Raw genomic sequence first — 17,465 nt, forward strand, 5'->3', positions numbered from 1 at the left:
AGGAAAATGCTATGCTTCTGAACATCACGATCCCACAATGCCCAGCCTTCAAATACAGCAGCAGTTATTTTAAATGTTTGCTCTCCATGGGCACACTACTGAAGCAAATCGACAGAGGAATCATTCTGATGCCTGACCCAAAAGTAGAATTGTGGAAAAAAGGAACAACTCTAGAATAGACATTGAAAAAGAAATGCCTTTTTTTTTTTTAAAGCAGTAAAGTACTAATTTTTGTGAAATGTTTTGCCCACAACCCTCAGGTTTTTAGTGTTTGCGTATTTAAGCCTTACACAAAAAACTTGTGGTTTGGCAGGTTTTTGGTTTTGTCGAGTTCAATCTCTCTCAGTCTCCTCCCCCCCTGCTAAGATCTGTCTTTTTTAAAAAATAAAAACAAAACACCAGTGCAACACAAAATAACCTGTTACTGGTCCTACTAAGAGACAAATCAACACATGTATCATGCACTGAGAACCCCCACCACACAGAGAATTTAAGTTACAAACAAAAGCAAGTCAATTACAGTGTCAGAGGAATTTTCTGCATCAGTTTAGTCTGTAAGCCTTGTATCAATAGACACTGACATTTTCTTGAGATATTTGAAAGAGCTCACTTTCAACAAGCTCCTGATATTGTGTCTATATTGCCCCAGTTTTAGGTAACCGTGCTTTTCCCCAAACACTGGTATTTAGTACCATTTCAGGTGAATGACAGACGCAGGACTCCTCCCTTTTAGAATGGGTCTCTTGTTGGTCCTGCACATCCCTGCCCTAAGCAAATGTCTCAGATACCTAAGCACACCTGAAATGCTTTGATCTCTGAACTGTTCCCACTGAGTTTCTGATACACCGATAAATCTGTTTATTCAACATGTAAACACATACCTGTTCTACCTAAACTTAACTTCCTACATTCATTCAACAATACAGTAATATTTGCTAGACTATAATACTAATAATAATAATACAAAGTCAAATTTAAACACCTGTTTATGATGTTTTTACTATCACAACTTCATCCGCTCCTATCACTTCTACCAGAAGTTTGTAGTCTTACTTCTTGCTAACTCCTAAGGTCAGCCCTGTAACCCCAGTTCTGCACTTGTTCTCTTTGCTTGCGCTTCCATGTCCTTCACCATCATTTTACAGGCACTTAGATGTTTATGCGACCAAAGCAACCCTGACAAACACCCTTTCCCTGCTGATGCATAAATGATGTCATTACAATGCAAACTGAAAAGAGTGTGTTGGAATATCATCAGGCAAACAGACAGCTGGAGTCCAGGATCTGGCAGAAGACCACATGGTGATTTATCCGTCAACTGCAAAGGTCACAGAGCCTGGACTGGTTCCTAGGAAATGCTGAGGAGAAACCTATGTTGTGGTCCACCTGGGTCCCAGTAACACTAGGAAGAAAAGATATCCTGACAGCAAAATACAGGCTTCTAAGAAAGAAGAAGAAAAGGAAAATTTGGGTGCCTGGTTGACAGGATGGTGACAAAGCAGAAGATCAGATTCATCAGGAATTTCTAGAATAAAGATACTTGTACAGGACGGCTGGAGCTCACCTGAACATAGGAGCCAGGTTGCTGGTACCTAAGGATCAAGAAAGTGAAATTTTAAAATTGAAGAGAGGGGATTAGAAGAGAATGGGTTCAAAAGCATGGCATTGCTATGACAAATGAAGACATGGAGATTCTGGGTCATCAAATGAAGATGCAGAGAAGAATCAAAAAATGAAAACAGATACACAGATGACTGCATAGTGAATAAGGTGGCAAGAAAATCCAACAGCACATTGCCTTCTACACAAAGGGGGTGAGTAGAAGAAAAACTGGATCACTGGAACATTAAGCCTCAACCAATAGCACTTGCAGTAGTCATATCAGAAATCTGGTAGAAGGGAGACAATTAGTGGGTTCCAACTTTGCATCATCCTAGGATACAAATGCATAGGTAAGACAGCTGATGACAAAGTAACATTGTATGCTATACAGAGTTTAGAAACACCTCACCAAGCAGCCAAGGCTTGGAGCCTGGTTGGATCAGGAAGAGTGAGTGCTGGGGCCACCAGGCACAGCTGGACTACAGCAACGCTGACAGCGGCACACAAGTGAGATCAAAGGCACGGTGCAAGGCTGGATAGAGGGAGATTTCAAGTCCTCCCGTGTAGACTGAGCAAGTAGAGTACAAAGTAGAGACCGAAGCATCAGATAACTGCCAAAGGTTGTTCCATGGAGCTGCTGGCTAGGGAACATGCATGAGGAGCCACTGCCTTTGGCTCAGTCCTGAGCAGCGCGATTCATCTACTTCTACATCCTACAGCTGCAGAACCACTGCAGATCAGTGACCATAACACAGTTAAATTGAGCATCCCTACAGGAACAATAAAAACCAAGGAATCTACTACTGTTGCGCTTAACTTCAAAAAGTGTAACTACATAAAATGGAGAAAGCTTGTTAAAAGGAAGCTGTAACAGCTACAAAAGATAAAATCTGACTGGCAGCAAAGCTGCTTAACGACCACCACGTGTAAAGCACGGAACCAATACTGACCACGTATTCAGAAAGACTTGAGAAGAGCAAAGGGACATCAGCATGGCTCATTGCAGGTTTCTAAAAGCAAAAAGGCATCATTCAATAAGCTGACACCAAATCCAAATGAGGAAAACAGAAAAGACTGTAAACTCTGGCACTTCAAATGTAATAAGGCAGGCCAGAAAAAACTGGAGAACAGCTAGGAAAGGGAATGAAATGAGTAATGAATCATTTCTTCAAACACATCAGGAGCAGGAGGTCTGCCAGAGAGTATGAAGTGCCAAGTGATGATCAAGGTATAAAAGCAGATTCAGAGAAAACAAGGCCATCACAGAGAAACTTAACAATTTTTTTGCACTAGTGTGCACTCTGGAAAAATCTTGGGAGGTTCCCACGCTGGAGTCCTCCTTTGTGAGGGACTCGATGAATGTGTCTGAATCTGATGGGACTAGTCATGGAACAAACTGACAGATGAACAGTAAGAAATGCTCGAGACCATACAGTATCACCCCAGAGGTCTCAACAAATGCAAGAGTGAAATAACTGAATTACTAATGACAGTACACAGCCTCTAACTCAGACCTGCCTTGGTAGGTGAGAACTGGAGTATGGCTTTTAAAAAAAAAGGGGCAGGGGGGTTTGCAAAAATTTGAGTAATTTGAAACTATAAAGGACCGATGACTGTTCTGGATAAATCAGGACAGATAGGTCAGAATTAGGAAACAACAACACAGTTTTTGCAAAGGAAAATTTCTCTCTACAGACTACTTGGACTTACTAGAAAGGGTCAAACACAAAGGTTCATAGAAATGCAACAAGAATGATCAAAGGTATGGAACAGTTTCCATACAAAGGAGCTATGACCCTTCGAGTATGGAAAAGACACTAGGAAGTAAAAATATGCTAGAAAACTACAAAACCATCTTATCCAACACAACACTTAAGAGGCATTAAATGGTAGAATCAAACTTTAAAACAAGAGAGAGAGAGGTTCTCTACTCACAGAGGTAGCAGATGTTTGAAACTCCTTGCCAAATAATGTTTTGAAAGCTGAAAGTTTATGTGGGCTCAAGCAAAGACTGGACAAGTTCACAAAAGATACATCCTCTGAGGGTTACCAAATATATAGAGCCACATCTGGCTCAGGAAGTCCCTGAACTGAAAATAGCTGGAGGCTCAGAGAGTAGTAGGGGAAGTATCACATGCTTGCTTTGTTCTGACTCTTCTCTAGGCGTCCAATTACCGTCTCCACTGGAGGCAGGATATGGGGCTGCACGAACCCTTGATCTGACCTGGTATAGCCATGCCCATGTTCTAACCACCTCTTTGCAATACATGTTTGCTTCCTGTGAGAAAGCAACAAAAATTTGGTGTGTGAGGTACTAAGTAACAGATGTAAGCAACCTGAAGAGGCAATAACACCTTGATTGCCAGAAGCTGGGAGACTACTCCAATTTCTGAAATGTTTTCCCTAGTAATCTGCTTCCAGATACTCATATAAAAAAAGAGTACTGGGCTCTTCTTCTGACCTTATGTATCAGTTACTTACGTTGGCATTTTCCTCCATATTCTCCCAATCCAAACTGTTAAAACAAACAAAAACCCACAACAATAATCCTAGTGCTACAAGTACTTTTAGATACTATACTCTTCAGTGCAGAGACCCATCACCGCTGCCTTAGCAGAACACTCAGAAATTATTCTGTGGCTATTTAAATAAATAACAAACAACAACATACAAATTAATCCTCCTGCTTTACTGATGGAGATCACAAGATACCGCTTATGGACAAATGTTTATTAAACAGCATATAAAAAAAGCTTAATTAAAATCTCCCCAGAACAAAACAAATCTGAAGCCAATTACTTACAATGCTTGGAGTGCATGACCCAAGCATCCTCCTTCTACATAAAGTAAACCCTCCCTCATTTTCTCCCTTACGCCCACATTCTTTGTGGCCACCCAACACAGGAGATGAAGATTTGGGAAACTTCAGCATGCCTGTGGCAAAGCACACATTTTTGGGACGGTTCAAGAGAGAACAGACCTGAGCTTGAATCTATTTCTAGGCAAGCACAGAAACTGACATAATTACTTTGCCTCCTATCATCTGACTTACACAGTAGAAATAGCATTATTTTGGGAGAAGTATGACTGACCATCAGTGATTAAACCACTCTGAACACAAACAAAGAAAGGATGAGAATAAAAGAGGAACAAAATTGGCAGCCAGCATGAAGAGGTGGGAGAAATCCAATTAAACCTATAACTTAGCCCATTATCTTTAATTCTTGCTTGAACAAGGGGTCTTGTGGCAGACATTCTTTGTCCAGGTAATACCTTGATCGTAATGGAAGTTTTAAGCAATTTCTGCATGCGTAATCCATAACTGATGTCAAAGGAGAAGGATCATTAGACAGCATTACAGTCATTATAATAATTTTTAAAATTAAAATGTAACAGAATTAGTGTGTTAGCACAGGTACACTAATAAAATCAGCAATATGCAGCTACTGCACTTTTTAAACCATCCTAATGGCTAGATCCGGTCAATAACTGCAGAAACCGTACACGTCCCCTATCACAAAAAGCTCTGCCAAGTCACTCTGGGACCCACCGGAACGTGCCAGTCACCATGAGACGCTCACAACATGGAAAGAGTCCTGGCAACATCGGTCCTTGCTTCTCCCTGCAAATCTATTTTGGCGCCCAAAAAGTAAGGCAGACCCTGGATAATGCCAGTAGCGGGCAACAGCACAGTTCAGTAGTCTTGGACCACAGTGTCATGATATAAAAATCTGGGGGGGAAGGGCATGTCTGGCCTGATTAGCATTAAGCCCTACTTAGAGGAGAAAAGCTGAACTCCAGAGGCAGGGGCGCCAGTCAGAAGAAAGGGTGACATTGACTGATTCGATGGCCTACTTTGCTGAGAGACAGTGAAACACACCTGAATGTTGGGAAACAAGCAGCATCTTCAGAAATGTAATCATCAGTAGCACTTCACTTTCCTAGCAACTATAGCACTGTAATTACATAGAAATTAGAATACAAAATGTATAGGGAGTGGGATTCCCAGGAAAAAACCACCACCTGGTACTTCACACCAGGAGTAAAATAGCACATTCTTGCAGACAACAAGATGTTATAGCCAAATTTAATTCTAATGCTTCTAACTTTAGAGTGGTCACTGCTGTAATAACTACAAAGCACACTGTCACACAGTTCCCATCAAACCTTCAAGTGAAACTCTTGTGATTTTCTGAAACATCTACTCCTTCATTCTTACCAAAGCTAGACTTCTGCCAAAATGTAAGTATTCCCCCCAAAAAAATCAAACCATACATTTCTCCATACTTTGGATAAAAATTTCTAAGGGAAAACTAACCCTCTGACTTTGACATATTTAAAAAAAAAAATCATATCTAGAACTTTTGAGTTCATGTAAGTCTTAGTCTTCATCTGTACGTCTAGCTGGATTACAGAAAGAAGAAAAATATAATATGCTTATACAGCGTAGGGAAATCCTTTGGCACACATTCAGTGGCAGTAAAGATTCCATCAGTGCAGCACGGTCTCCTGTCTCAAATCACCACATCCAACCCCAGCATGCTTGTGCACACAGTCGTAACGAAGGCTACAAGCGCTTCTCACTGAATGACAAAAAAAAAACCCAAACAAAACCCAAACCCCCCAAAAACCAAAACCCAAACCCCACACCATTCTAAAAGGAAACCAAGTAAAAAGCTGGGTGTTAATGGTTAATGTCAAGGCTATTAATCAGAGGTAAATCAGAAATCCTGATGCTAAGGCGTTTTATTCATACATTCTATAAATTCTATTACTTCTTATCACTTAGCTTTGACCTTTTGACAATACATTGGTCACAACGTTCACCTACGCTGCTGTCTTTCCTAGACTGCCTGCCTTTACACTGAAGTACGAACTTTAAAATCTTATTAAGAGCCTTTAAAATATTAACACTGGGCCTGATACTGGTCCACCCTGTGACCCAGAGCAAGGAAGTGAAAGAATAAAAAGCATGTTTCTGTGTCACAGCACAACAATCCCCATTCCAGAACTTGCAAGGTAGCGGATTTTGCAGAGTCATTAAATGTACGTCTATGTTGAAGACTGCAGTGCAGTACACAGATCTCCAAACTAGCTTAGATATTGGAAGAAGCCTAGACCAAAAGCTGTGCTAGGCTAATTTGCCATGCTCTACAGAAGGGTGAATTAGGTCAGAAGGAGATCCACGCTCTCGGAGACAGACTGCTTCTTGTACACAAGCCAGTTCATTTCAAAAGGTAGCTCAAATATCTTTACAATACGCTGCAGTCTGCAATGCAGTCGTACCCTGTACTACTGTTAACGTGCAGGACAGAAAGGACAGGACTTCAAACACATGCCTGTAGTCCCCTTTTCCTCAAAAAGCACACAGCAGCATGATTACACCAGTTGTCAGTGCAATGTATATGGCATCAAATATGTACCTGTCATGAGGTGCTCTCTATATACTGCCTTTTGCTGTAGCTTAAATGAAAGCAACGTGAGCCAACCCATTATTAGTACAGGCAATTTTCCTCTCTTTTAAAAAAGAAAAACTATAAAAAAATAGAATGTAAAAAACACTAAGATTACATGATTAAAAAATTCTCCAGTCAGAAAATATAGATGTTAAGGTTCCAAAAGCAACATTAACTGAGCCATGTTGCACATATAAAGCACCTTCTCTTTCTGATTTATGTTGTCAAAGGCATTTCATAAAATATAGAGGATGTGAAATGTGGCTCAGTTAATGTGGCTGCTAGAATCTTATCATTTATGTTTTCTGACTTCTTAGCTGTGCAACCTTCACATCTTATTAACATAGTTTTTTGCATAGACTGTAGTATGGAATAGTACTTATGTTTTATGTATTGACATATTTTTGATGTACTGAGATTTTGAATAAGTTTGCTATTCTTCATGATGAGAGCCAAATAAATAAAGACTACTACCACAAAATAGTCAATCATTTATAAGGAAAAGCAATATCTCTCCTTCCAAAAAAGAACACTTTGATTCCCTTGTCAGAAATTGATGAAAACTACCTCTGCCGTAAATGCTAAATCTATGCCAATATCACAACCACCTCCCATTCCCACCTTCCCCTAAAAACAGCAAACAAACAAAAATAAAAAATTTGCATGTTTTAGATGAGCTAAAATTAGTTTCAAGGGAGAGGTAAACAGCTGAGTCTAGAAACAATAGGAAGAAATTTCTCCTACACAAGAGCCTGATAGTGTTGATTTGTACAGTGCATTACAGTTTGAACTAATGCAACATTTGGTCCTTTCTGCAAATTAAGGGATGAAAATATGATAATCTCTAGTAAGAAATTTCCATACTGTTATATCCATCCCCTCATACCAGCACCATAGAGAAGAGTGAAAATTTGCAACACAATTTTTTTCAGAAGAGCTATTCTGATATATTGTATTAAAAATAGAGAGAAATCATAGCGCCTATATATATACACACACACTTAAATGATGAGTCAGATAAGGTATCTATTCTTATGCTCTGCCTTCCTTTTTTTTTTTTTTTTTAAGGTGATCAAAACAATTATAAGAGATCATGCAATCTGCTTAATTATTTGATTTCCATTTTACAAACCAAGAAAAGAAAAAGCACATCAGAACTGCCACAACCAATGCAAGCTTCACCTGATACCTATGGTGTCTTGAATGGTTGGTACTTCAGTAAAAAGCTCATAGGAAACCTTACCCCTCACTGCACTAATAGCATGAAACTCACCTAAAAAATGCCAGCCACTAGAAAAAGAAAAATGCAAAAGCCTGTATTTTTAATCATATAACAAATAATTTATCACAGGGCACTTCCTGTGCATCTATGAATGGACCACACAACAGTCTTTGGTCCCCAGATCCTATATTTGCCATTTATTCTCCAGGAAATTGGTAACAGGTTTGACTACTCTTTTCTCAAATGGTGGTTAAATAAAATACGGTTAAGCAAATATATAAACATTTTTCTTCAGGCAAGTTTTGTAGTGCCATTTAAACCTTCTAAAGCAAGGACACAAATGAGAGGTATGGGTTGAGTCTGAATAGCAGGTAATCTAACTGCATGAGTAATCCTCCATTTTTATGCATTTATACACGGAGAGACTCCCAACACTTAACTATTGGAGACTGAAAAACCCCTCTGTAAAACGGCTTTCACTCTACATTTCTTCTGGCACACAATCTTGGTAGCTGGAAGAAATGGAAACATTATTGTTTAATTGCAGTAGTGAGAAAAGGCAGAACGCACACACACCCTGTTTACCATCGCTTCCCCAACATCTTGCACACCACTGAGTTTTCCTTCTTTCTTCCAGTCTCTTTCAAGAGAGAAGGGTGCTTTTTAATTCATTCTTACACTCCTCCAAAGATATCAATCTTGATGAATACTGTCTTTACCACTCCTAAGTTTGATGGCTTTCAGAGCTAAATCATTTGAGATCATTCAGAGCCTTTCACTGTACCTCTTAAAAATCGCAAGAGAAGACTATGAAATATCTTCCACAAGGAGTGATACTGTGTACTCTTCAGCAAGCCACGCCTTTCTCCTCTTCCCACCCAAACTTGTTCAGTTCTACTAGAGTATTTAGCTTCATAGACCTTCACAGTGCACACCCTCTCTCCCCAACAGCTGCTTTTCTTCCCCTTTCTTTATTCCCATCCTGCATCTGGGGGGGGCCGAGGTGGGGGGAACAACCCCAGGCACCATGGTGGAGGCCACCCAGCTGGAAAGCAGCTTGGCACCAAGTGACACACAGGAGGTTTCCTCTGAGCATCAGAGAATACTTTTCCTCTGTGAGGGTGACCAAGCACTGGGACAGGTTGCCCAGAGAGGTTGTGGAGTTTCCATCCTTGGAGATATACAAAAGCCATCTGGACACAGCCCTGGGCAACCAGGTCTAGGTGGCCTTGCTTGAGCAGGGGGGTTAGACCAGAAGACCTCCAGAGGTCCCTTCCAACCTCAGCCACTCTGTGATTTAACAACATGCAGCTGCTCTAAACATACTTCAATTTAGTGTCTTAGTACGAAGTTAACAGCCAAGGGGCACACCCAGTTTCTGGTGTTTAACCAAGAACTCCTCTAGTTTTGGCGCAGACCCCTTTGACAAGATCACCGCTTTCGAGTTAGCCCCCCCAGCTCTGCCTCCTGGGCCCAGCTCTGAAACAGCAGAGCAGTAGGTTGATGTTACACACAGCAAGTCATCTCCAGTTCCAGTCCTTCACTTTTCTAAGGGATATCACACTTCTAATCTAAAAAACTTGCCACGCACGTGTAGTGGGAGAACACATTTACAGCTCTTTGTGTTCTCATTATGGATTTCAATCCCCAAATAGTGTCCACAGCACAGGAGGTCAACACACAAAAGAAAAAGGCATGACCTCCCACAGCTATCATTTAGGTTCAGCAATTTCTGTGACAAATATAGTCATTTGTACAGTCCAATTCAACTAGTTTCTTTTACTACAGCAGGATCAAAATCATACTTTTCATCTGGACACTAAAAATTCCCCACAGCAAGGAATTTTGAGGCAAACTGAATGACTGGCTGAACCAACTGGATAAGAAAACTTGATTATGTCTCTACCGGCCCAGCATACTGCTACGCTGCAAGGTAACAACAAAACTGCCTAAAATCAGGATCCCATTCCTATGGTACAGTCCCTCGACAACAACATTCCTACTGACATAGGCAAATACTCTAGAGTACTTATGCTATCTTAAAAAATAATAATAAAAAAATCCAAACCTCCTCCTTTTTAGAAGAGTTTAACCGAACAGCACCAGCAATAAAAAAAAGAGAGGAAGATGTAAATCTTTTCTGTGCTGGCTTTTCTTTCCCTTTCTCTACTGGGAACAGTTAAAAACAAGTCAGCCTCTTAAATAAGAGTACTTACATAATGGTCCAAATGCTACATCTTACAACTGTAACACAGCTATGACTTCAAATATTGCTGCAAGTATTTTTAAAAGAAAACTTCCAAGCTCCTCCTTGTAGTCACAGAGTTTGGATATTATTTAATTTGACCTATTACTTAGCACTGGAAAACATCAAAAGAACCCTGACACCAAAGGCATCAATCTTATAAATTCATGGCTGAAACCATATAGCACATCATCATTTCTTAAATAATTACAGTTTCATTATACTCAAAGTAAGATTATTATTGTAAATTATTTCTCATATCAGTTACCACAAGTAAATCTTAGAAACATCTGCTAAATGTGTATCTGAAAACAGATAATCCAATTCAGGTAATGTTATCTTCAAAACGGAACAGGAAAATAAATAATAACCTTTATAGTCAGAACATCACTTACTAAAAAAGACCTGTTTTGATCAATTGAAAATAGCCCCCTTAAAAACTTAAGAAGAATCAACCATCAAGCTCATTCATTCATTCTGCCAATCTACTAGAATTCTTTTTTTAATTAATATTGCAACTAATCTTAACTCAAATATTGTGCTCCATCAGTTAATCTTTGTAATACCTACTATTCTTTCAAAGCATCCAAGCATCTCTGGTATATCCATGCATGCTCCTTCCCTTTCTTGAAAACTCAAACCCTCCTTCCCCCCCGAGGTCTGGTCATTTTGGGCTATTATCTGAACACCTATATTGTTTAAGCATTCACAAAACAAATTCTTACACTCACAATAAAATGCTTCCTTCTCATTTATGGCCAGACTGAAGTAATATCTATCTGTACACAAAATTAACACACAAGTGTATAATTGTAGTTTTATGCTCAAGTGCCCCAATTATGCACTTTAGAACACTTTAAAGGATCCATCAGGAACATTCAATATCTCCAAAACCGTAAAGTCTAGAGCAGCATCTTTTAACAAAACAGCTGCATTACAGGGAAATCTTTCTGTTAAAACAAAGAAACCAATCAACTCTGGGTTTTTTACTCCAAGATACCCAGACTGTAAAGAAGGGTGGGAGCTGTCTGGTGCAGCACATTTTGCCAAAAGTAACAGACAGGCAGGAAAGTGAATAGTTCATTTTGCTTTTGTGTAATAAAGGTGGCCCAGGTAGCTTTTGTCTTACAGCTCTTAAGCACAAAAGGGGCCCAGACTTAAGCTTGTTCAGCAAGGTGATTAAGGATGTCTGCACCACACAAGAGAGGACCCTACACCTTCCTCATCTCACTCCCACGGTAACTGCAATTCCCCACACAGGCTCTTTGAATATTCAGTCCTCTGCTTTCTCACTTCTCTTTACAAAATACTGACAAGAAGCAGCCGCTACACACGTGGTGGAGAAGAGAAGTTTATGTTAACCCATCCGACTTTGCACTCAAATGGATTACAAGTGTTAACATGATGCATTATGCTTTTTCACCCAGACTGGTGATAAACGTGCAGATTCTTGCATTGTTTAGTTTATTAGAACAACTTAGGGTGCTGTGTTTTGGTTTTTTGGTTGGTGTCCCCCCCAAACTCCAGTGGACATAAGAGGATAAGGACAAAATTATTTTTATGACAAACACCCATCAAGTTCTTAATAAGAGGTGGGGAAATTAGGAATGGTAAAAATTTTAAGCATAACAATTAAGTAGACACTTCATTGCATTAAAAAACAACATACAAAGCAAACGGCTTCAGGCTGACTTAAAGATGGTTAAATAGCGGGGCCAGGTTAGCAAAGATTTTCCTCAATACAAACAAGAAAATATACATGGCAACTTGCAGTGAGAAAATGCAATGCTCTGAGCAAATCATACGGGATTTAGCATCAGGTGTCAGGTGCATGTAGTCATTGTTTGCTGACCATCAACAAAGAGATGAGGAGAGCCTATTTAGGGGGTCACAGCCCTCAATGATCACAAGCGCCAGGCAGAGTGAGCCAAAATAGCAGTTGCTGTTGCAGTTTTCCAGAGGGGCTGACAGAGCGCTAAGCTCTTCCAAAGGTGATAGAAGAAGCACAGGTTCTCAGGAGGGAGCCATTCAAAGCTGCTCTACAGGAAACACTCAGTGCAGAAATGCCCCTGAGCTCCTCAACTAATCTGCAGAGTGGGTTCCTGCCTCACGCCTCCCCAGCGCCCACCGCTGCACGCTGAGGGGCCGGGAAGGAAGGACTCTCCTCACAACAGGCACCGCATAAAGCAGGATTGTCTTCTGGAAAGACAGCAGGACACAGCAGGGGTTGTTCACCTTTTGTATAACACTCCAGAGGCTACAGCACCAAGACAGCTGGTCTACAGCTCTAATCCAACCTAACAGCTGCTCCAGAAGTATCGCCGCCTTCTCCTTTCTCCCAACCTGTCAGTTCTCCCATAGCTGGTCTGATCCTCTACCAAGCCATCCTACCACACTAAAACAGCAGAAAATTAATGGACAGCCTTCTGCTGGCTTAGTATGCATTAGTAACTCAACGTGGCCAGATAACCCCGAGTGGGCGTAACAGAAGTGGTACTGCAGCTACCACTGGGGTTGGCTTTGGCTGCTGTTGAACTGCAGAGTCTCTGGGCTTTGCTTTCCTGGGCTCTCCTCTCCCTGTTGAGCCCCAAATTCTCAATTCTCACTTTCCAAAAAAGCACCCCATACACAAAGTAACAACTTCCAGCTCTCCAGAAGAGAGGACATACAGAGCCCTCTAAGATACAAGCGCCACAAGAAACCTGCAGCCCAAAGTGAAGCTATAAAAGGAGATTCTCTCCTTGGCTTTCTGGGAGGACACTGGCTTTTTGGGTCTCCTCAAACTCAGATACCTAAGTTCTGCCATAAAATTTAACCCACTTTAAGCTGGAAAGCAGTCATTGCGGCTCTCGCTCAGAATGATGCCCAAGGAGAAAGCAGTGATGCGGGGAGGAAGACGCACACACAATTCTCTCTGCCTTCCTTCCTTGCAGGAAGCAGAAACAAATAATTAATGCATTTTAGGGACATTATTTGCACGAAGCTAGCTAAAACCGCTTTGTAAAGTGCAAGTGGACAATGCCCATTTAGACTACCTCTTGAATATTATTAGGTCAGTGATCACTTTTCTATGTTGGTAGTTAGATATTTAAGCCTCCCATTTGGTTTGGCAAATCTTCCCGAGTACCAGTTGTACTTTACCGGCTACAGCATTGTTCAGGCATGAGTTTCTAAGATTAAACTAAGCTTCTGAATTTGCAGTTGCATAACTATTTAAAATATTTCAAAGAGGTCAATATTTCTCAGCAGCTGCATATACCCTCCAGAGCACATAGTTCACATGTCCTGAAGAACAACAGGCAAATTGCATTTTAATTTTAAAAGCAGATATTTTCACTACTTAGTTTGCTCTGAAGTATATAAATCTGATTTTTTTTTTTGAGAATATAAAACTAGGGAGAAAAGCTTAGGAAGCAGCACCGTCTGCTTTGGAGGGAGTACTTACCCATCTGCCCTTCTGGCCAGAGGTTTAATAGATTTCTATTTTTATAAAGGACATAAGGGGAGGGGGTGGCTCCATCAGTTTCCTACAGAAACCCAGCTGCCAAATTGGATGTGCCAAAGGGGAATTTTAGGGAATTTTAAAGAGATAACCTCTGCTGAGACTGCAATGTCAGCTTTGCAACCTCATGACTGGAACATGTGCAGTGAATGCTGGATTGAAAAAGCTGTGCTATGGGAGTTAGAAGAAAGAAAAGGAGAATACACGAACAACACGAACTGGGATTATTACTCTGTGATGAGAAGGGGACTGGAGCTCAAAAACACTGTTAGTTAACTATGAAAAAAATACATCTATAGAGTAAGCTCACTTTGATTTGGGCATTTATTGATAACCTATGTGCACTTCCATCCTCTCAGACCTAATATGGTCTCTGCATTTTATGCTGACGCTGTTCCATTTAGCAGTTCAGTTGCAGCGTATTTTAAACAACGCACGGAGCCAAACTGACCTCTGGTTTAAATATTCAGCACAGAAATCGGGGGTTGGGGGTCACGCAGGGAAGAGGAAAGGGAGAATAACAGGAGTACTGCCAATTAAAAGCAAACAACAATTAAATACATTAAATAATCTGTGCTTTTTTGGTCTAGCAGTTCGCCTTTACTTTCATGTCAAGAGGTAAAAATAAACTAAATCCCCGCAGTTTAAAATTATCAAAGCTCTCTTAATTTTACAGAAAATAGATAAAGAACGACGGCATGTGCTACTATTTACTCACCAAGATCACAGTGTTTGACGAAGTTTAGTAAGCTAAGCAAGCTGCAAAACATTTGTGAGTCAAAACTAAGATCAACATTCAAAACAGTAACAATAGCCAAACGACGCACACAAATACCTTCAAAGGTCTATAAAAATGTATTACCAAGGAAAGGCATAGCATTAAAAGTCTTACTTGTGGATTAAAAAGTTGAAATTAGTGATGTTCACTTAGACAAGTAAATTTCTGTACTAAATTATAGTAAGGGAACTCTCTTTTGGGTAAGACCCCATTACAAAACACTTCCGATGTCCACCTGTTTTCATCCTCTCCTCACATATAGCAGTGTGCTTGCAAAACCTATCCCTTTCACTACATTTAAAATAGATGGGAAAAGATGATGTCATCACATTTCACCTAGAAGAGAAGCAGTAATAAATACCTTTTTGCAGTGAAAGCAGGAATGCTTTATGATAAAATGTAACTGCTCTTTAAAAAGAAAGATTTCAAAGGAACAGGAATGTTAGAAAGGTAAAATAAATTAATAGTCTATGTTGTTAAAAGCAATCTACAAATCTTTATAATCCAATTCTCTCAACAGCTCCGATATGTGGTGAATGTCATTAAGTTATCAATCTAAGAGAAGAAGCTGTCTTCAAACTTAAAGATATACGTTCCATTTAGCCTGGAAATTTGGGATAGTACAGAAAACTTTTTTTAACATTTTGGGGGGGTTGGGGTTTTTGGATTTTTTTTTTTTTTTAATTTTTTTATTAACAGGAAGCTGTCAACTGAGGATCCTCAAACCCAGCAAATTTTCTAACCTCACACCATAAGGCTATGAGGCATACACTGCTAGATGATATCTTTAACTAAATGCTGGTTTATTTCACCAGTGTTTGCTGTTCTTCCTGGCAAGCATTTCACTGAGGACCTGCTCCCTTGAGGAAAGGCAAGCTGATTCAGTGCAGTCTATCTCAATGTCTCTCCAGAAGAAAAGGCACATAATCAAATAATTAGCATCCAACGTAACTGGTCTGTACATCGGAGAAAAAAACCTAGACAAGCACCTATTTAAAAGCATTGCCTCTTCTACTTTGTTGTGTGTAACTGATCTGAAAATAATCTTATTTCATCTTCAAGTCAAAAAGAAAACAACTTGTTACACTGCCAGTGGCTCTTCCACTGCCTTGCAGTAAGACAAGTTTTGCAAAGTTGGAAGATTTTTGCTCTATCAAAAAAAAAAGTATTTCTATGATGTATTGTAAATCTTTACTTCCCTCAATTGGAAGGTAGGTTTTTATGCCTTTCAAAATTTATTATGTCTGCTTGACTGTGCTTTCCTAAAGATCCCCTTCAGCTTCTGTTCCAACTAGCAAGTGAAAACTCTCTCAAGTGCAGTAATATAAAAGGAGTAGGAAAGAAATTCAGCACATGAACAGGGCAGACAGACAATGTAGTGCAGTGCTTTGCAGAGCCCTACAAAGCACATTACAGCTGGATTCACAAAATACATGAATTCAAAGTACTTGCTATATAGGTCTTATAATTTATTAAAGTTTATATTATAAATAAAACCATGAAGTCAGTCCCAGTTGAAATGCATAAGTTTCCAAAGAAGCCCTACAAACTCAGCAAAACCTTCCACCTTTTCTATACATCTTTCCCGCCCATGTCCTTATTTATTTCCATTAGATGTTATCCAGGTTCCAACTCTACAAACTGCTATGCGTTTTCAAATTTTAATCATACAAGTAATGCCACTGAGCTTAACAGTATCACCGCTACTAGCATAACTAGTGATGCGCACATGAATGTACGAGCCGAGGGATTTATACTGCAATGTCCTTGGGGCAAGGAATATGGATACGTCTACATTTCACAAAGCAGCACATAGTTTTGCTGGCAAACAGAAAAAAAAGATTTCAGTTTTAAAATTTTCATAGATCAGGAACGTGAAAGATAACTCCACCGTTACACTATTACCAGCAAGCCCAAAGAGAATAGCAGAAAGCCCAGAAAAAGCTCTGTCATGTCAAATTAAAAGGAGGTCCACAATCTTTTAGTCTGATGACGATAGTTAGGAAAGGTACTATACAAGCTATGATACAAGAAATTTTCGATTAATTGGAAGAGTAATTAGGAACCAATTTTTCCTGCTAGCCAGTCTCAGGTGTCTCTTTCTACCTTTATCAAAAGCAAAGGAGTTCTTATAATATAAGAACAAACTATACTACTTCTATTTAAAAAAAAACAAAACCAACACACCACAACACCAAAAAAACCCCCACAAAACCAAAACCAGTTTCAACTACACTACCTATTCCCTCCTTTTTTCCTACTGTTAAGTTTATACAGTTAAAAAAGGGTAAAAATTGCACACAGAGGCACTATCAAATTCACTATCAGAGAAACAAGCAATAATTAGCTGGAGAATTATTTTTTCTCTGAGATTTCAGTATATATATCATGATAGACATTCAATACCATTTCTAAGCTTGAACAGTAAATTCATCCTTCATATGTTGAAAGTGCAGAAAATTCTCAGATAATATAAGGGTGCAAGAGAACCCAGATAATTCTAATTACTGAGAAACTTGTCTTGGGTTTCTAAACTGAACCATTAACAAGGGCCCCAAAGCAAGCAAGATACACAGAAACAGAAGCCAAGGCTAGTTCAGCAAAATTATACCTAGGATTGCAGAGTTTAGTTTCACTACCAAGTATTAGCAAGCATATTT

At 39.7% G+C, this 17,465-nt stretch overlaps 1 protein-coding gene across 8 annotated transcripts in view; it reads right to left on the bottom strand.

The window, feature by feature from the left end:
- The window catches only part of ARID1B (AT-rich interaction domain 1B), a 336,150-nt gene that overhangs the window by 253,371 nt on the left and 65,314 nt on the right, over nt 1–17,465 (bottom strand). The gene's annotated exons all lie outside the window — the stretch shown is intronic.

This window comes from Grus americana, chromosome 3 (genome assembly GCF_028858705.1).
Source record: "Grus americana isolate bGruAme1 chromosome 3, bGruAme1.mat, whole genome shotgun sequence".
NCBI classification, from domain to species: Eukaryota; Metazoa; Chordata; class Aves; order Gruiformes; family Gruidae; genus Grus; species Grus americana.